Source organism: Panthera onca, chromosome B4 (assembly GCF_046562875.1).
Source record: "Panthera onca isolate mPanOnc1 chromosome B4, mPanOnc1 haplotype 2, whole genome shotgun sequence".
Lineage (NCBI taxonomy): Eukaryota > Metazoa > Chordata > Mammalia > Carnivora > Felidae > Panthera > Panthera onca.
Window position 1 is genome coordinate 83,330,526 of NC_138345.1, and position 21,075 is coordinate 83,351,600.

General features: G+C 40.9%; 1 protein-coding gene across 24 annotated transcripts in view; it reads right to left on the minus strand.

Annotated features, from left to right (window-relative positions):
• The window catches only part of R3HDM2 (R3H domain containing 2), a 161,490-nt gene extending 141,842 nt beyond the window's left edge, over positions 1–19,648 (minus strand). For 11 of the 24 annotated variants that reach the window (XM_060657199.3, XM_060657205.3, XM_060657206.3 and 8 more), the window contains exon 1: positions 19,411–19,647. The gene's annotated coding sequence lies outside the window, so the exon portion shown is untranslated. Of the gene's footprint in view, positions 1–19,410 lie in introns of all 24 variants that reach the window. The other 13 variants (XM_060657211.2, XM_060657186.3, XM_060657189.3 and 10 more) reach the window with 4 other exon arrangements.
• Positions 19,649–21,075: the final 1,427 nt, after the last annotated feature.

The following is a 21,075-nucleotide window of genomic DNA, read 5'->3' on the forward strand; positions in this document are numbered from 1 at the left end:
ATTTCTTGAGGAACTGTTTTCCATAGTGGCTGCACCACTTTACATTCCCACCAACACTGCACAAAAAGCTCCCTTTTCTCCACATCCTTGCCAACACTTGTTAGTTCATCTTTTTGATGCTAGCCACTCTAACAATAGTATAAGGTGGTATCTCACTGTGATTTTGATTTGCATTTCTCTGATGATTAGTAACATTGAACACCTTGTCCTGTACCTGTTGTTCATCAGTATATCTACTTCAAAACAAAGTGTCTAGGGGCGCCCTGGGTGGCTCAGTCGATTAAGCATCCGACTTTGACTCACGTCATGATCTCATGGTTCACAGGTTCGAGCCCCGTGTCAGGCTCTGTGCTGACAGCTCAGAGCCGGAGCCTGCTTCAGTTTCTGTGTCTCCCTCTCTCTCTGCCCCTCCCCCGCGCTCGCGCGCGCGCACGCGCTCTCTCTCTCTCTCTCTAAGATAAACACTAAAAAAACTTTTTAATGTCTATTCAGTTCCTCTGCCCATTTAAAAAAAAAAATTTTTTTTTTAATGTTTATTTATTTTTGAGACAGAGAGAGATAGAGCATGAACGGGGGAGGGTCAGAGAGAGAGGGAGACACAGAATCTGAAGCAGGCTCCAGGCTCTGAGCTGTCAGCACAGAGCCCAATGCGGGGCTTGAACTCACGGACCGTGAGATCATGACCTGAGCCGAAGTCGGACACTTAACCGACTGAGCCACCCAGGCGCCCCTCCTCTGCCCATTTTTTTTTTTTTTTTGAATTTTTTTTTTTTTTCAACGTTTTTTATTTATTTTTGGGACAGAGAGAGACAGAGCATGAACGGGGGAGGGGCAGAGAGAGAGAGGGAGACACAGAATCGGAAACAGGCTCCAGGCTCCGAGCCATCAGCCCAGAGCCTGACGCGGGGCTCGAACTCACGGACCGCGAGATCGTGACCTGGCTGAAGTCGGACGCTTAACCGACTGCGCCACCCAGGCGCCCCTCCTCTGCCCATTTTTTTAAAAAAATTTTAATGTTTATTTTTGAGAGAGAGAGAGAGAGAGGCAGAGTGCTAGCAAGTGAGGGGTAGAGAGAAAGAGAGAGACACAGAATCTGAATCAGGCTCCAGGCTCTGAGCTGTCAGCATAGAGCCTGATGCAGAACTTGAACCCATGAGCCAAGCCCTGAGATCATGACATGAGCTGAAGTCAGACACTTAACCAACTGAGCCACCCAGACACCCCTCCTCTGCTCATTTTTAAAGCAGACTGTGTTTTTTCTATTTAAGTTGTAGGAGGTCTTCATATATTTTGAGGATATTAACTCTTTATTGGATATGATTTGCTAATTTTTTTCTACCAGATCGTTCATTTTGAGTTTCCCTTACTGTGCAAAAAGCTTTTTAGTTTTTATTTTTTTATTTTTTAAGTAATCTCTACATCCAACATGAGGCTTAAACTCAAGACCAGAAGATCGAGAGTCTCATGCTCTACCAACTGAGCCAGCCATGCACCTGCATGCAAAAGCTTTTTAGTTAGATGTAGTTCCACTTGTATATTTTTGCTTTTGGTACCTTTGTTTTTGGTGTCAAATCCAAAAAACTCATCACCAATACAGAAGTCAAGGAGCTTACTGCCAATGTTTTCCTCTAAGGGTTTTATGGCTTCAGGTCTGTTTCCAAGTCTTTAATTCATTTTTCATTTATATTTACATATGGTAGAAGACAGTTGTCCAGTCTACCCAACACTGAAAAGACTGTCCTTCCCTATTATATATTCTTGGTTCCTGTGTCATAAATTTATTGACCATATATGCCTGGGTTTGTTTCCGGGCTCTCTAATCTGTTCCATCAATCTATATGACCATTTTCATGCTGTTACCATACTGTTTTGATTATTATAGCTTTGCTATATAGTTTGAAGTCAAGAAGTGTGATGCGAGGGCTCCTGGGTGGCTCAATTGGTTAAGCTTCTGACTTCAGCTCAGGTCATCATCTCATGGTTTGTGGGTCTGAGCCCAGGTGGAGCCTGCTTGGGATTCTCTCTCTCTCTCTCCCTCTCTCTGCCCCTCCCCCCACTCGTACTTTTTCTCTCTCTCTCAAAACAAACTTAAAAAAAAAAAAAGTGTGATGCCTCCAGTTTTGTTTTTCTTTCTCAAGACTGCTTTGGCTATTTGGGGTCTTTTGTGGTTCCATACAAATTTTAGGATTGTTCTATCCCCATGAAAAATACCACTGGAATTTGGGTAGCAATTGAACTGAATCTTTAGATTGCTTTAGGTAGTATGGACATATTAACAATATTAATTCTTCCAATCCATGAACAGAGAATATCTTTCCATTTATTTGTATCTTCAACTTATTTCATCAACATCTTACTGTATTCAGTGTAGAGACCCTTCACATCCTTGGCTAAATTTATTCCTAGGTATTTTATCCTTTTTGATGCAATTGTAAATAAGACTCTTTTCTTTCTTTTTTCTTTTTTTGGACTATTTTCTTAATATATACTTTTTTAAGTTTATTTATTTTGAGGGTGTCTGGGTGGCTCAGTCAGTTAAGCACCCAACTTCAGCTCAGGTCATGATCTCACAGTTTGTGAGTTCGAGCCCTGTGGTAGGCTCTCCACTGCCAGCACAGAGCCTACTTCAGATCCTCTGTCCCCCTCTCTCTCTGCCCCTTCCCTGCTCACATGCTCTCTCTCTTCAAAAATAAACACTTAAAAAATTTAAAAAATCAAGTTTATTTTGAGAGTGCAAATAAGGGAGGGTCAGAGAGAGGAGAGAAAGAGAATCCAGAGCAGGCTGCGCACCATCAGCAGGGAACCCAACATGGGACTCGAACCCGTGAATCGTGAAATCATGACCTGAGCCAAAATCAAGAGTCAGATGCTTAACTGACTGAGCCAGCTAGGCACCCCTCTTAGCATCTCTTTCTGATAGTTCATTATCAGTGTACAAAACATAATTGATTTTTGTATATTGATTTTGTATCCTGCAATTTTACTGAATTCATTTATTCTTTTTTTTGGTGTTTAGGGTCTTCTATATATAATATCACATCATCTGCATACAGTGACATTTTCACTTCTTCCTTTCTGATTTAGATACCTTTTCTTTTTCTTGCTCAACTGCTCCAGTTAGGACTTCCAATTCCATGCTGAATAAAAGTGGCAAAGAAAAACTTTCAGCTATTCACTGTTGAGTACCATGTAAGCTGTGGGCTTGTAATATATGGCCTTCATTATGTTGAGATGCATTCTCTCTGTATCTACTTTATTGAGTTTTTATCATTAACGGATGCTAAATTTTGACAAATGCTTTTTCTGCATCTATTGAGACGATCATGTTTTGTTTTAAGATGATCATGTTTTTTAGCTTTCATTTTGTTAAAGTGGTATACCACACTGATTTACAGCTGTCGAACCATCCTTGTATCCCTGGAATAAATCCCACTTGATTACAGTATATGATTCTTTTAATATACTGTTGAATTAGGTTTGCTAATATTTTGTTGAGGATTTTTACATATGTGTTCTTTGGGGATGTTGGTCTGAAATTTTATTTTCTTACAGTTCCCTTGCCTGACTCTGGTATCAGGGTTAGGTTGGCCTCAGAGAGTAAGTTTAGAAGTGTTCCCTCCTATTTTTTTGAATAGTCTGAGAAAGATTGGTATTAATTCTACTTTAAATATTTCACGGAACTCACCAGTGAAGCCTTCAGGACCTGGAGTTTTGTTTCTTGGGAGATTTTTTTTTTTTTTTTTAACGTTTATTTATTTTTGAGACAGCGAGAGACAGAGCATGAACAGGGGAGGGTCAGAGAGAGGGAGACACAGAATCCGAAACAGGCTCCAGGCTCTGAGCTGTCAGCACAGACCCCGACGCGGGGCTCGAACTCAAGGACTGCGAGATCATGACCTGAGCTGAAGTCAGCCGCTTAACCGACTGAGCCACCCAGGCGCCCCTCTTGGGAGATTTTTGATTACTGGTTCAAACTCTTTACTAGTAATGGGTCTGTTCAGATTTTCTATTTACTCATGATTCACTCTCAGTAGTATGTATGTTCCCAGGAATTTATCCATTTCTTCCAGGTTGTGCAATTTGTTGGAATATAAATTGTTTGTAGGATCTCTTGGAATCCTTTGTTTTTCTGCGGTATCAGTTATAACATCTCCTCTTTCATTTCTGATTTTGAGTACTCTCTCTTTTCTTCTTGGTGAGCGTAACTGAAGGTTTGTCTGGTTTTTTTCAAACAACCCACTTTGTTTCACTGATTTAATCCATCATCATTTTAGTCTCTAGTTCACTTATGTCTGCTCTGATCTTTATTTCCTTCCTTCTACAACTTTAGGCTTAGTTCTTTCTTTTTCTAGTTTCTTGAGGTATAAAGTTAGGTTGTTTACTTGACATCTCTCTTGATTCTTAATGTAGGCATTTAGCACTATGAACTTCTCTTTTAGAACTACTTTTGCTACATCCCATAGGGTTAGTATTTTGTATGTTGGTATTTCCATTTTCATTTGTCTCTTGTATTTTTTTCTCTTTTAATTTCTTCTCTGATCCAATGGCTATGTTGTTTATCTCTACATATTTGTGAATTTTCCAGGTTTCTTCTTGTAATTGATTTCTAGTTTCCTACCATTGTAGCCAGGGAAGATCTTGATATGATTTCAATCTTAAATTTATTAAGATATGTTTTGTGGCTTAACATATTATCTACCCTGAAGGAAGTTCCATGAGCACTTGAGAAGAATGTTTTTTTCTGTTGATTTGGGATGGAATGTTCTGTGTATGCCTGTTAAGTCCATCTGGTCTACCATGTCATTCATAGGAATGTTTCTTTATTGATTTTCTGCCTGGATATTCTACCCCTTGAAGAAAGTGAGGTATTAAAGTCCCTTATTATTGTACTCCTATTTCTTCCTTTAGGTCTAATAATATTTGCTTTATATATTTAGGTGCCCCTAAAGCCCTTTCTTATTTCAGTTAACAATACCACCCAGTCACCCAGGACAGAAACTGAGAGTCATTTATTCACAATTCCTCCCCTCTCCTCTCACATTTAACCAATTTCCAAATTCTAGCACCATCTCCTTGACCCATCTGATCTTCTCAGCTCCTACCTTTCCCCACTCCCACCACTTGTGGGCAAAGAATTTAGTTAATGGAGCAAGACCTCCAGAGCTTGCTTTTTTTTTTTTTTTTGGCCTCCATCAGAGCAACCAGCTATGTTCTTGATAACTGTTATGTTGGCCTGTATTCCTGAATACAGGAAAGCCTCTGACCTACCCCTGATGGATGTGTACTGTGAATGAGAAATAAACTTATTTCAAGCTATTGAGAGCTAGGTTTTGTTTCTTTTTTTTTTTTTTTTTTTTTAATTTTTTTTTCAACGTTTTTTATTTATTTTTGGGACAGAGAGAGACAGAGCATGAACGGGGGAGGGGCAGAGAGAGAGGGAGACACAGAATCGGAAACAGGCTCCAGGCTCCGAGACATCAGCCCAGAGCCCAACGCGGGGCTCGAACTCACGGACCGCGAGATCGTGACCTGGCTGAAGTCGGACGCTCAACCGACTGCGCCACCCAGGCGCCCCTAGGTTTTGTTTCTTACCCAGCATACCTTGGTCTACCCAGATTTCAACATCTTCTGCATGGACTACTACACCAGCCTCCTAACAAGTGTTTCCCACTCTACTCTAAATCCCTTGTAAGTATTTCTCTAAATTGCTACCAGTTACTTTTGTAAAACAAACATTCTGTTTCTCTGATTAAAATCTTCAGAGGTTTCTCTTTCCCTCAAAATATCCCAAATTGCTTAACACAACTCTTAAAGCCTACCATAAAATCAGGCTCTCTATATATTCTCTCCAGCTATTCAAAATAGTGCTACATCTCCATGCATACAATATCCTTTAATACTAGGTCTTTGCTCAGGTTATTCTATCTACTTGAAATGCCTTCTGGCCCTCACACCACCTCCCCTACCTTTGCCTGCCTAGCCAGCCATACAAGACCCCTCCCTAGTCAGCTATCCCTCCTACCCTCTCAAAAGCTATTCAGAGTTGGCTCTGCTCAAGGCCCCCATTTTACACATCAGGTCCCTAACCCAAACGGAGAAGTTTACATCACAAGGAACAGTAGGGACCTAAGGCCCTCAAATTCCTTTGTTCAGACACCAAACATTTGTCCCCACACCTTTCTTGACCTTTTCCCTCCATCTTAATGAAGGAAATAATAATTCTACCTCTGTTCTGGATTTCATCTTCTCTACGTACTCCAGGACTTCCCTCCATTATTACCACTCTCTACGGTCTTGCTCATTCACCAAACATATAAATATGCTCAAATCTGTCATCTTAAAAAACTCTTCCTTGAACCCCACGTTCCCTACTATTCTCTGTCTCCACCCCTCTGCAATCATCTTGAAAAACAGGGCTTATTTGCCTTTATTTTCCCACCTTCTATTTATTCCTCAATCCAATGCGATTTGGCCTCTGCTCTCATCACTCCAGTGACCCTATTTTCACTGATGTCACCAATGACCTGAATGCCAAATCCATTAAGTTCTTTTCTGTCTTTATCATACTTGACCTTTCTACCTCACTTAACATGACTTCGCCTTCCTCCACCTTCAAACTCTCTTCTCTAAGGTCCTATCACACACATTTTATTGGTTTTCCATTTACCTCCTGACCTCCACAATTTTCCTCCAAGACTCCGCTGCCACCAGTCACACCTTTAACTGTCAGTGTTCTCCAAGGTTCTCTCCTCAGCGTTCAGCTCTTCAGTCTCAACATGATCCTTAGATGACCCAACATTTCACTTCAACTGCAGCATATATACACAGTTGACTCACAATGTCTCTCCAGCCTCAAATTCTCTCTCCAACTCCAAATCAGTACACCTAACTTCCTTCCAGTCCAAAATAAATTTACCTGTATTTCTAGACATACAACTTTCTGTATTCCCTAAACTCATAAATAATGTCACCATCCACCCTGGTATGGAACCCAGAAAACCAGGAGTCATCCAAGAGCTCATCCCTCTTAATTACCACTATTCATTCTCTCTCATTCTGGTTCTCTTGCTTGGTCACTCATGCGCATGCAAGCGTGCATGCGTGCGTGCGGACACGGACACACACACACACACACACACACACACACACACACCCTCCAAGTCTGATTCTACCTCCTAAATAGCTCTTCAATCTGTTCATCCCTGTGTACTTGTAGAACCACTATGGAGCCTATTTCTTTTTCTTTTTTTTAATGTTTTATTTTTTCTTTTTAGGAGAAACAGAGACAGAGCATGAGTGGGGAAGGAGCAGAGAGAGGGAGACACAATCCAAAGCAGGCCCCAGGCTCCGAGCTGTCAGCACAGAGCCTGACACAGGGCTCAAACCCACGACCAGGAGATCATGACCTAAGCTGAGGTTGGACGCTCAACCGACTGAGCCACCCAGGTGCCCCTAGGCCTATTTCTAACCTGGACTATTTTGACTACCCTTAAACTGGATCCCTGATTCCAGTCTATTTTCCAACCCAGTTCCCACATTGTCACAGTGATCTTTAAAAAAAAAAAAAAAAAAAAAGTCCTTCAATAGTTTTCATAGTTTAAGACAAAATGTAAACTTTTTGGCTTATTGAAGGCCTTCAAGATCAGGCCCCTACCTACCTCACTAGCCTCTTCTCTGACTAATCCCCACAAGCATCCCATGTGTAGGCACATCCTGCTCCTTGCAGTGTGTCAAAGGCATCATGCTGCTTTGCTTTATACCTCCACTCTTTATACACACAGTTCCTCCCCAAAACTCTCTTCCACATACTTTTCCACCTGGCTAACTCTTACCAGTCCTTCAAGATTCAGCTGGAACATTACCTTCTGACAGGAAGTCTTTCCAGATCTCCATTGTGCTTCCAAAGCACCTTGTACATTCCTTTAAGCGCAGCGTTCTATCAGGCTGCATTATCATGGATGGGCCTGTCTAAGCTCTTTGTTCTTTTATACTCTTAGAACCTAATATTGTAGCTATCCATATGCTGGTTAAATGAAAGAATCCATTGAGACTCCATTCAAATTTTACCTTCTCTAAAAAGTTGAATCTGATCCTGTCACTTAGAGTTAACCATCCCTCCTCCTTCCTTTCCTATTACATTTTATCACCATCTTGTAACACTTGTAACTTTACAGCTTATGTACAGTTGACCCTTGAACACCACGGGTTTGAACTACACTGGCCCACTTATATGTGAATATTTTCAATAAACATGGTGCAGTACCATAAATGTATTTTCTCTTCCTTATGATTTTACTAATAACATTTTATTTTCTCTAATTTGCTTCATCGTAAGAATACAGTATATAATACATATAACATGCAAAATATGTGTTAATCGACTATGTTATTTGTAAGGCTTCAAGTAAACAGCAAGCTATTAGTAGTTAAGTTTTGGGGAGTCGAAAGTTATAGATGGATTTTTGACCATGTGTGGGGCTGGGTGCCCTATGTTGTTCAAGGGTTAACTGTATTTTTTTTGGAATCTATAATAAAACATGAGCTCCGGGTCACATGGGTGGCTAAGTCAGTTAAGCGGTTGACTCTTGATTTTGGATCAGGTCATAATCTCACAGTTTCATGAGATGGAGCCCTGCGTCAGGCTCCACGCTGATGGTGCAGAGCCTGCTTGGGATTCTCCCTTCCTCTTTCTCCGCCCTTCCCCTGCTCGTTCACTCACTCTCTCTCTCAAAATGAATCAACAAATATTTAAAAAAAATTTTTTTTAATTTGGGGAGCCAGGATGGCTCAGTCGGTTAAGAGTCCAACTCTTGATTTTGGTTCCAGTCATGGTCTTGCAGTTCATGGGTTTGAGCCCCATGTTAGGCTCCACACTGACAGTGCAGAGCCTGCTTGGGATTTTCTCTCTTTCCCCCTCCAGTGTGAGTGCTCTCTCTCTCTCACAAATTAAACAAACTTAAAATTTTTTTTCTAATTAAAAAAAATAAATAAAATTTTTTTTCAATTAAAAAAAATTGAGGCACCTGGAGGCTCAACTGGTTAAGCACCCAACTCTTGATTTTGGCTTAGGTCATGATCTCATGGTTCGTGAGGTTGAGCTCCGCATTGGGCTTGCGCTGGCAGTGCAGAGCCTGCTTGGGATATTTTGTCTCCCTCTCTCTCTACCCTTCCTCTGCTCACTCACACTCTCTCAAAATAAAATAAGTAAACTTTCAAAAAAAATAAATAAATAAAACGTGAGCTTCTTGAGGATAGGGGCAGTGTCACTTTTTTTTTTTTTTTTTTTTTTGGTATCTTTGGCATATAACACAGTATCTAACAAACAGGCACTTAATAAACATCTGAGTGAATGAATGTATTGGTCTCTTCATAAATTTTCTTGATGTTAGGTATTACTTTGGAAGCAGTTCTATAAACCTCACTTGAAGATCCCTCCTTCTATTATAAAAATACAGAAGGATCAGAAGCTAAGGGAATATGTTCCAACAGAGAACTATTCTAGGAAGAAAAACATAGGCACCACTTATTTTAAACACAAACTAATAATAAACAGACAGTTTCTCTGATTTCTAAGCTAATGCTATATGATAGGCTTGTAGTACACCTAAGCAGTTAGATAACAAGACTGTATCTGTGTTAAGTGAAAAAAACTGGGTTGGTAAAACGAAACAGTAGCAAGTGAGTTCCTGTCATTCTTCATTGAAAATCTATCAGCTTTTCAGGGGTCCTCATGTGGCAGAATGCCCTTACTGTGGGCACTGAGCAAAACACAAGTCAACAATAAAGGACAAGATGAAACAGAGAAAACAGAACCTCATGGCCTAGAACACATTATGGATTTGAGTAGATCCTATGCCTGGATCCAGCCAGTCCACTAAATTGAAAAGACAACTGCCATTTCCCAACCTATAAGAAACCAAGAGAGAAAAGCAATTATGAAAACAATGTTAATTCCAAAGAGAAAAAAAGGAAGAAAATGGAAGAAAACAGAGCACACAGAAATAAAGCACCATTTTCTCTTGGCCAATATTAACTTCAATACTGTTGTGTTATTTAACAGCGTTGGAGAACAATATTTAGAGACTAGTAATTTGATCGTGTTTAATACAGACTGTCCTTCTGTGAAGTAGGCTATCCTTGCTTACTATGGCCACTGGGTGTAAATACAACCAGCTACATGGAAAATGTGCTCGTTAATATCTGCAGACACTTCTTTGTCCCTCTTCCATATTACTAGCTAACTGTGAGTAAAATATTGAAGCTAGCTTAAGAATCCATTAAATGCAGCGTCAGTCTCAAGCATTTACATTTTAAATCAATAGATACATCAAAAAGCATTACTTACTTAACCTTAAGAGACACCTCCAAAAGTTTTCCTCTACCCTAAAGGATACAGACCATCAACTCCATTCTACATATAAAGACACTGATTCAGTGGAATCAATGAGATTAAACTCAGAAAAGCATCAGAGAACTTCAAACAGGGTTAAAAATTCATTTAAGCAGTGGCTCTGATTTTACTTCTCATAAAGCCTACACAGAAACCAAACAAGTCTGTATTCTTTCAATAGTACTATCTCACTGGTCAAATACATGTAATTTTTCAGCCATCGCATTCATTCAAAAAGATCTGCACTACCATATAAGGAAAATACTACAAGTAAAAATCCCTATTTTGACTTCATAATCAAAAACACTGATAGGATGGAGATAAAACACAAAGAATAAATTTTAAACCAAATAACTCTGAAGGGAAAATAAGAAGATTGGAAAGGGGTATACATAATGTAAGTCTGAAGATACTATGATAATAGGAAAGGTAAATCTTTGATGGTACAAGCAATGAGAGCAAAACTTTGGTTCAGGATTTCAGTTATTGGGCTTAGTATAGCTCTGGTCCAAATCAAGACTCAAACAATGATCTCTCTTGGTTACGATATTAGCTAGGAGAGGCAAAACAACTGGCAAAATCACAATCTAGAACACACACCTCTAGAACATATGCTTCAAATCATCTAGTTTCTTTCTTTGCTTCTCTTCCTTATAGTCAGTAGAGGAATAAGACAAAAATCACATGTTCTAGAGAGCTCTTTTGGCACAGTAGAGATCACGATCCTAGCAAATTTAATTTCAGTGTGAGCAGAAACTCAGAATGAGATATAGAGAGAGAAATATGGTTAAGGTAAAGACAAAGGGGAACCCAGCTCTGTAGAAACTGGTTCAAAAGAGGCAGACAAAATGAGAGGTTTAGGATGCCCTGAAAGGGTTCCAGAACATGATACCTAAATCAGTGATGGTTTCTGTTTTTGTTGTTTTGGGGGAAGAGAGGCATTCAGGGGAGTATATCCAAGGCAGCAAGGTGAGAGAACAAGGAGGGTGAAAGAACAAGTAATTCATCTGTAACTGATGCCTAACCCTGAAAGCAAAGAACTACAGCAAAATATACAGCAGATGAGGTTAAAACACCCAGGTTTAAAAAAAAAAAAAAAAAAAGCCTAGCCTTTGTATTGGGAGCAAAAAGAAGATACTAAAAGGTTGTAAGCAACAGAAAACAGATTTTAGTTTTCTTTGGCTGAAGGGTACAGAACTAAATGAAAGATCAGAAGGAGCTAGGACAGGAAGGCCAGTTAAAGCCCATCACAGTTATCCAGATGAGAGATGATGGTCTCCTGAATTCATAAAGTGGCAATGTTGATGAAGAGAAATGGAAGGATTCAAGACAGACTGAGGAGAAAAATCTACATAACTTTATCATGACTGAGTGTGAGAGTAAGGACTGGAGTGTAACATCAAGGTTTCTGGCTTATGCACCTAAGTGATATCATTAACAGAAAAAAAAAGAACTCTGAAGAAAAAATTTCCATGGTAAAATTATTTTTTAGTCATGTTGAATCTGAGATGCTAGGCGACAATCAAGTGGAGATGTTCAAGAGAACACTGAAGAAATGAGCCCAGAGATCAGGCGAGGGATCAGAACTGGAGATAGACTCATAAGTTGCAGCTTATAGTAACAGACACAAGTGAAGCCATCAGGATGGATTAAACTGACTGACTGTGTACAGCAAGGTTTTTCTAAATGTCATCCAAGACAACTGACCAGAGACATCAGAAACACTTGGAATTTCTGTTAAAGTATAAATTCCTTAGGGGTGCCTGGGTGGTTCAGTAGGTTAAGTGTCCCCCTTCAGCTCAGGTCATGACCTTGTGGTTCATGAGTCCGAGCCTCGCTTCAGGCTCTGTGCTGACAGCACAGAGCCCAGAGCCTGCTTGGAGTTGTGTCTCCCTCTCTCTCTGCCCCTCCCCCCCCCCCTCAAAAATAAACATTAAAAAAAAATTTTTTTAAACAAACAAAAATAATAAATTCCTTGGCTTCATCCCAAGCCCACTAAATCAAAATCTCTGGAGATAAGACATAAGAATCTACATTTCATTCATTCATTCATTCATTCACTCAATCAATAAATGTGTACTGAGTGACTATTCTAGGCACTAGGAATATAGCAGTTAGAATATAAATAAGATCCCTGTTTTCATAGGGTTTAAGTTCTAGGTGTAAACCAGACTACAGACAAGAAAACAAACAAGATAATTTAAAATAGTGGTAAGTGCTATGGAGATAATGAAAGAGAGGAATGTGCTAAAGCACAAAAGGGGAGATTAATTATTCTGGATAAGGTAGTCTGGGAAAGTCTATGGAGGAAGAAGCATTTGAGCTGAGACTTGAATAATGAGTAGAGAAGTAAGGCAGGTGAAGATCTGGGCGAACAGTTCAGGCAAAAAGAATTACAAGTACAAAGGCCCTGGGGCAGAAAAAAGCCACTATGGCTGGAGCATAGGAAGAACAGGAAAGTGTGGTACAAGGTAGGTCAGAGAAGCTAGCAGGGGCCAGATCATAAAGGCTTTTGTAAGCCACATTCTTTTTTTTTTTTTTTTAAGACATTTTCTTTTTTCTTTTTTAAATTTTTTTGGTAATGATTATTTATTTTTGAGAGAGAGAGGCAGAGCTGAAGCATGGGAGGGGCAGAGAGAGAGAAGAAGACACAGAATCGTAAGCAGGTTCCGGGCTCTGTGCTGACAGCACAGAGCCTGATGCGGGGCTTGAACTCACGAACTGCGAGATCATGACCTGAGCCAAAGTAGGACACCTAACCAACTGAGCCACCCAGCGCAGTGGCCCCTGTAAGCCACATTCTTAACAAATTCTCCAAGAGATATTTATGCCATTAAGGTTTAAGAACCAGAGGAAGAGAGGCAGAATACAACAGAAATCTTAAGGAAAACACACACTAAGGGATGGGCAGGAGCAAAAGACCCAGGAATGCAACTGGAAAAGAAATTAGTGTCACTGAAACATTTCAAGAGAGGGGTCAACAGTGACAAATGCTGCAGAACAGTGGAATAAAATAAGGATGAAAAGGGGTCCATCACACTTAACAAAGTCTACCATGTTCTTCCCACAAATCGTTGATGGCTGCTGGGAACTGCCTCCACCAAGAGCATTAGAAACACTAGTTGAGCACTTCTTGTGTGGGTAGACATTCACCTGCTACCTATCCATACTGCACTGTTTCCTGGATGTTATCAGCTGGTTACTGTCCTACAATTTCTTCTTCCCTTTTCCCACAGAATCACAAAGGAAGAGTAAGGAAAAGGAACAATTTGTGAGCATGGGGAGAAAATGTATTTCAAATGCATTCATTATTAAGTTTGGATTGTCACTGCCTTGATTACTTTCCTCTAATTCTCTGTTAGGAAGCTTACAGAAGCTTTAACAAATCTTTTTTTTTTTTTTTAATGTTTATTTATTTTGAGAGCAAAGAGAGCAAGTATGAGTGGGGAAGAGGCAGAGAGAGAGGGAGAGAGAATCCCAAGCAGGCTCCGCCCTGGCAGCACAGAGCTTGATGTGGGGCTTGATATCACAAACTGTGAGATCATGATCTGAGCCGAAATCAAGAGTCAGACACTTAACAGACTGAGCCACTCAGGCGCCCCAGAAGCTTTTACAACTCTAATCCACCCAGTGCTCCAAGGGACAAAGAATTACCTAATGCCCACAATGCTGCTCACATACCAAAATCATACATAAATTCTTACAGCAGACATATGCAACAAAAACTCTGCCTCCACAAAAAATATGAACTACGTTACTTGGAAAATTTAGTCTTTTAATATAAATGTTGCCACCATTTTAAGATCCAATGAGCTTTTAGGAAAGACAAAAGTGCTTTGCAGATATGGTTTTGATCAGTATTAATAATAAACACTGTAACACAAATGTTATCAACATGAAATATATCAAAAGCATCCACACAAGGAAGGTAACAGACCAAGTGGCAAAGGAAACTAGTTAATGAAGTTAAAACCGTCTATCTCTATTCTGTACATTAGACAAGTATATATAAAATAATGGGAGCAAAATTACCTCCAAAAGGTCTAGATAGAATTGACTAAAATTTGACCAGCTTTTTATTTCTCCACTACTGACTCACAATCAACAAATACCTATGAGAAATAAATGAGTTCTTTTAAACCCTGCTAATACTTCATTTATTCTTACATTTCTAGCTCTATAAGCTAGAAATTCTTACATTTCTAGCTCTATAAGGACTTAAGCTGAAATCTTTCAGGACCTCTGAGTAACTGTATGGGTACCAAACTATAGTTTTTACTTGCTTGCAAAAGATCTTCAATGAGGGGAAAAAAAAAAAAAAAAGAGGCAGTAAAATATACTATTAACATCTTGGAAAAATAGAAGAATCAGAACACTGATCTCAGAGAAGAGAACTTACAGGAACATTTAACAATTTAGCTTCATTTTTTTCCCCCTAAGAAAATACCCAAAAACGCCTGCAAATTATTTCCCAGGAAAAATCGAAGTCTTTGACAATTTAGAAAAGTCAGAGTGTGACAAATAAGCAAGTAATTAAAGGGAATGAAAGATTTTTGATGCTTCTGTGGTTAACAAACAGGAACAGAATGAGTCCTTTAAAGATACCAAAAGTGTTTTGACTATGGGGAGACATAACCACCTGAGGCTTTTGCACCTTTTCTCTCATCTCTAGCTGGGGTGCCCAATTTGGTAAGTTCTTTTTTTTTTTTTTTTTTTTTTTTTTTTTTTTTTAAGCACAGGAAAGCACTCTGGGAAACTTACTGTCAAAACTAGAAAGCTGAAATCGCTTTCCCAGTATAGGCTCAAACCAATGACCAACTCATAAGAGACCCTGCCTGCTGAAAAGTAGCAAGGACACCTGCAATTAAGAAGCATACCAGAATCTAGCCTTTCATACCTCCCAAGTGAAAAATGATGAAATCACCACAGACTATTGTAATTAAGAGAGATTTCAATATCAATTTTAAGTGTTGGAGAAGGCAGATATATGCTAAGGAAATCTAAAGGAACTCAAAAAGGAGTTAAAACTGATCAAGGTTAAGATATCTTTTCCATCTCTGTTTTCAGAGATAAACTCAAAGTTAGGAAGGAATGGACAGAGTAACTTCATTGGAAAGATGGAACACCTGCTACACTGCCAAACCAGCAATCATGGTAAGAACAAAAGTTAACCAACCACTAAAAGACTAGTAAGAGAAATGTTTTCTACACAGAGAGTAAGAAGGATACAGCTGGAGGAAAATACTGAAGCCACTGTGTATGAAGAAGGTCTCTAAAATTAGACCCACCAACTGTATTCATGCACACACATTCAAGCCATGAGTCCAGTTATTTTTCCTACTTGTAAGTTGGCAGCACAATCCACACAGGGACACTCAGAGTCCCTTATCCAGTCTTACAAGGAGGCAAAGAAAAACCTTTAAAACACACACACACACACACACACACACACACACACACACACACAGTTTCACAAAATTCCTCTGCATTTCCTGAGATCATGCAACCAAAATGCAACACTTACTATCCCTTCCTCAAAATGTGCTTTTTCTTAAAAGCTTTCCTTGGGTTATGAAGAGATGTGGCACAGGAATAAGCACCGCGTCATTCAGAAACCATTACCAAACCATTATCGACACTGAAACATTGTCAGTACTCAGTATTATCTGCAAGAGGTGACAACATGGCACACAGATGTTTAAGTTATCTCTGGAGTATCACAAAGACTTCCTAGAAACTTTGCGAAAAGGATTTAAAGGGGGGCAACAGATGTTTGGTAGAAGTGCTTCTCAATCTGCCTAGATTACGTCAGAAATCATTCACAAAATAAGAACTACTATTATACTTCTGATGTTGTTAATTCTTTACATTCATATCAGAACTTCATCCAGTCCAATAGATAAAGATCCCCAGTTCTTCCACCCTACCACAAACTGCTCTCTCATAGGCCTGGCAGCTTTCAATGTCCTGGCAAAGATGTAAGCAAAAACTTTAGGCTTTGCCACCAGCTTTCCCACAAAGTGTTAAAAGCACTATCTCACCCCCTTTGCCTTCCTAAGCCGGAGAAAAGTGGCCAGCACTGCCCCAAAGAGAAACCTCATCTAGGCCACTCTAGCCAGAGAAGGTAACAAATGCACCAATCAAGAAATGAGAAAGGAAAAAATAATGAGGGATAATCCACAGAATTCAGGAGGCCTGCTCCTTTTATCTTCAGACTTAATACAGAACTTAGTTGCTAAAAATGCCCCAAAAAAAGGATTTGTGGGAAAAAAGGATACGATGTTCCCCGGAAACTGACCACTCCATCATTGCTAGAGAAAGGTATCTTAGCTTTTGAGCTCAACTGGCTCCACATGAATGGAGGAAAAATATTACCCATACAACCCATGCTATAAATATTAATATCTTCAGTCTACTGAAAAATTCAAAGGGGAACCAGCCTGTTCGGCACCCTGAGGCCAAAGAGGTAAGGACAGTGATAGTTGTCTGATCAGGAAAGTGAACAAACATCAAGGGAAGAGCCTGAAACAGCAGGTAAAAATTCTAGTCACATGAAATCTGAGACAATCTTCCTCTAGGACCAATACAAAAATCCCCCAGGCTCCATCCTCTCTGCCTTCGAAGTGCTTTCATTCAATGACCTGAAAGCACAAGACTTGAGAAATGTGGCAAGAAATGACAGAAAAAGGATCTCAAATTCTTCCAAGGAGTACCTCACAAAATCCTAGTGAAAATGAATTCCACACCTCCAAGGACAACCAATCATGACCAGAAATTCAGGACTGGGAGAGACTTGTTGAGCACCCAATGCATGTCAAGTGCTATGCTAAGTGCTGAGGACACAGCAATTAATGAGATGACTTACCCTTATTAAGTTTACTTTCTAGCGGGGGGGACCAAACATAAACTATGTTATAGGTTGCTAAGTGGTAAGGAGGAAAATAAAGCAGAGAAGTGGGATAGGAGTTATGTAAATGGCGGGGGGGGGGGGGGTTGCTTTGCAATTTATCAAGCCAAGGAAATGTCACTGTTTGAGTGACAGTTGAATAAAGACCTGAAGGAGGTGAGGGGACAAAGCAATGCAGTTGTAAAAAGAAACAGTAATCCAGGAAGATCTGGGGAGTAAGTGCATAGCCCCTGAGGCAGAAGTGAGCCTGGTGTGCTCAAGAACAGCCAGGAGAGCACAGGAGGGGGGTCGGGGGGAGAGGGTTACAGATCCAGGGCTTTAAAGACATTTGTAAAGTCTTTGGTTTTTATTCTGAAAAGCAAGGAAGCTATTTCCTCTTCAGACTCTTTTCCATTAAAAAATATCAGACACCCTATTTTTACATATGTAAATTTTTAAAATTTTGCTTTAAATTGCGGAGATCTACAATATAGATCTTACAGTGGACACAAAGACAGCTGGAACTGCAACTCTGAAATTTAACTTTTGCTAACAGTTCATCAGGCATCACAGGTTCTCTGTCCTCTCAACCTCTGGGATCAGCAATGAGGGAAGAAAAACACAACTAAAAAGTGAACTGAATTAACTAACCTACTACTTTGCACCCCAATTTAAATCATTTTTGTCTTGATAGAAAAAAGGAAATATTGGAAGAAGGAAATGGAAAAAATACATGAGAAAGAAAGAGGATCCGCTAACAATTAATTTGCCAATCTGACTATCCAAAAATACAATAAAATGTTAGGAATGTGTGACACTCCTTAAGTGGAACCTGTCACCTCCTTCTTCAGTCTCCATGTTGCCTACCACCATCAGACAGGATTCAGGCTTCTCAATTTCAGTTAAGTCTATTTGAAAAAAATGTATACAAGAACGTTCATCCAACTGGGATCTGAATTTAAATTTTCCCACACCAACAACTTAAGTGTCCACGGATGGATGAATAAAGTTGGGTGATATATACATATATATATATATATAATGGAAATATTAGTCGGCCATAAAAAATAAGTGACAACATGGGTAGACCTGGAAGGCACTTAAAATCAAAGACAAATACTGTATGATATCACTTATATGTAGAATTAAACACACACACACCAAAGTCATCGAAAAAGAGATCAGACTTGTGGGTTACCAGAAGCAGAGAGTACGATGAGGAGGAATTCTAGGAAGGTGATCAAAAGGCACAAATTTTCAGTTATAAGATACTCAAGTACTAGGGATGTAATGTACCTGAAGACTATGGTTCCCACTTCTATGAAATATACAGGAAAGTTGTTAATAGAGTAAATCCTGAGTTCTCATCACAAGGAACACTTTTTATCTTTTTCTTTTTATCCTATCTATACGAGATGATGGATGTTGGCTGAACCTATTTCGATAGTCATTTCACAATACACGTAAATCAAACCATAAAGTTGTGTGTCTTAAACATACACAATAATGTATGTCAATTATTCCTCAATAAACCTGGAAAACATGTCTCATCCTCATCCAAGAACGATTCATTGAATGAATACTCTGTGGAGTTACCAAAATCAGGAAGAGTTTTAAAAAGCTCAAGGGTGAGTTATGAGCCTAATGTAGGCCCAACTTTTAAGCTCCAGAAACATCTCCCTGTATGTTCCTAGTCGGAGCCCAGTCCTCCAACAACTCGGACACCAGCATGATTCGAAACGCTCCAACACCTTTCCCTCCCATTTTTCCAACGCTCGAAGGAAAACGGAGACCCAAGAAACACATGGAGCTAGTCACCCCAAGGCACTACAAGGGCGCAACAGTTTTTAGCTCCCACCGCACAGGCCACAGGTGGCGCCAGCCCCCCGCCCTCCCCGCGCCCCCCACTCCTCCGCTTCTCGCCTGGGCTCCCCGCGCACACTCGGGGCGTCTCGGGCCTCAGGGCCGTCCTTCACGGTGGGTTCCGGCCTTGACCCACCGCCCCCAGGCCCGGATAGCTCCAGCGCGGGGAACCCAGGCCAGGGGCCTCCGCCCGCCAGCCCGCACGGCCGCCACGCCCCCTCCCCACGGGCAGCCCGCGCCGCCCGCCCCCTCGGCCGGGAGGTGGCCTCACCTCACGCGGGCCGTAGCAGGGAGGGCGCCCGCGTCTCCGCCCGCCGCCCGGGCCCACGGCCGCTCGGCTGCGGCTCGGCCCCGACGGCCGGCGGCGGCGCGCTTCTGGGGGCGGGCTCTTCTCGGCGGGGGTTTCCCCGGGGCCCGGGGCGGGGGAGCAGGGGGGACTGGGGCGGGGGAGGGGAAAGGGGCTTGGGAAGGAAGGGGGAGAGGGGGAGAAAAGGGGGGAACCAAACCCGGAAAGGGAGAAAAGGGGGGAGGGGGAAAATCAGAAGGGGAAGAAAGGCCCAGAGTCCGCCCCCCGCTGCGGCCTGCGCGCTACGTCACCACGTCTAGCGTAATCGTCAGCGCGTCCTGCGCCCCGCGCGTCCCCGCTTCTCTGTGCCCCTTTCCACCGCTGCAGACGCCCCCTACCTGGTCACCCACCCAGCCTGCCCTCGCGTTCTCCTCCCCGGCACACACGTCCGCTCGCTCTCTCTCTCTGTCGCTCTCTCCGCGTTACCTGTGTCTCAGGCCGGCAATCCAGATCCACTGCGATCCTCAGTCCACCTTAAATCCATCAAGCCTGTCAGATTCACCCAAGATTAAAACATAATACTAATTACTGTAAAGTAATTTAAGTGTACAGAGCACTGTCAAAATAGCCTTTCACTTAGGACAGTAAATCTTGCACCCAATATGCGCAATAAATGTTTATGGTATAAATGGACGAAGATGTAGTAGGTGAATGTCCATTTTTTCCAGATGTAAAAATGTAACTCTACGTAAAAGCAGTTTTAAGTCCGTCCTATTAAAATCACTTACCACCTCCTTTCAAGATAGAGTTCTTTTCCTTAAGAGTCATTTGAAGTTGCAACCTCCCCCATTCTGTCTGTTCTAGGCAAATCAATTTAGTTATTGATTAGATGTATTTGGATCATTTACTGACCAATTCCCTCCGAGAAGCATTGTAGTCTTACGGTGATAGAATTCGACCATTAAATATTTACTATGTCACAAGAACTGCAGTAGGCAAAAAGAATAATAATCAAATAATTACAGTGCCATGTATGTGCTATAGAGATATGTTCAATGTGCTATGGAGGCGCCAGAAGGAGCAATTAGCTCTTAGAGGTGAGGGAGATTGAGTAAGCTACAGAGAAGTTATATGCGGTGTGCCTTAAACATATACAGTGATGCGTAGCAATTATCTCTCAATAAAACTTGGGGGGAGGGAATTTCCACACCTTTAAACACCTATATCACAGATCAGGCACTATGTGCAATGCTAGTAATATAATGGTAAGCAACAGATATGACTTGAAAAGTTACTGCACTGCAGATGGTGATTGGGGGCATGGCTTCTAGGAAAGAAGAGTCCAGAAGGGCTAATAGTGGCAGAATTTCTTCAGCACATCTAGAGGCACAGGTTACTCTGGTCCACAAACAAACCTACATAGCAGAAATAATAAACTTTTATTAAGCACTTGCTATGTGACAGCCAGTGTAAATGTTTTTACAAAATTGTTTAAATCTCAAGGCTCTGAGATAATCATTACAGATCTATAATCCTGTATTCAAAATCTATTGGGCCAGACATGTTTCAGAATTCAGAAAATTTCAAGTTTTAAAAGGGTAAAATGATACATATGCTATATATTACACAACACCCCTAGGAGTAGGATCC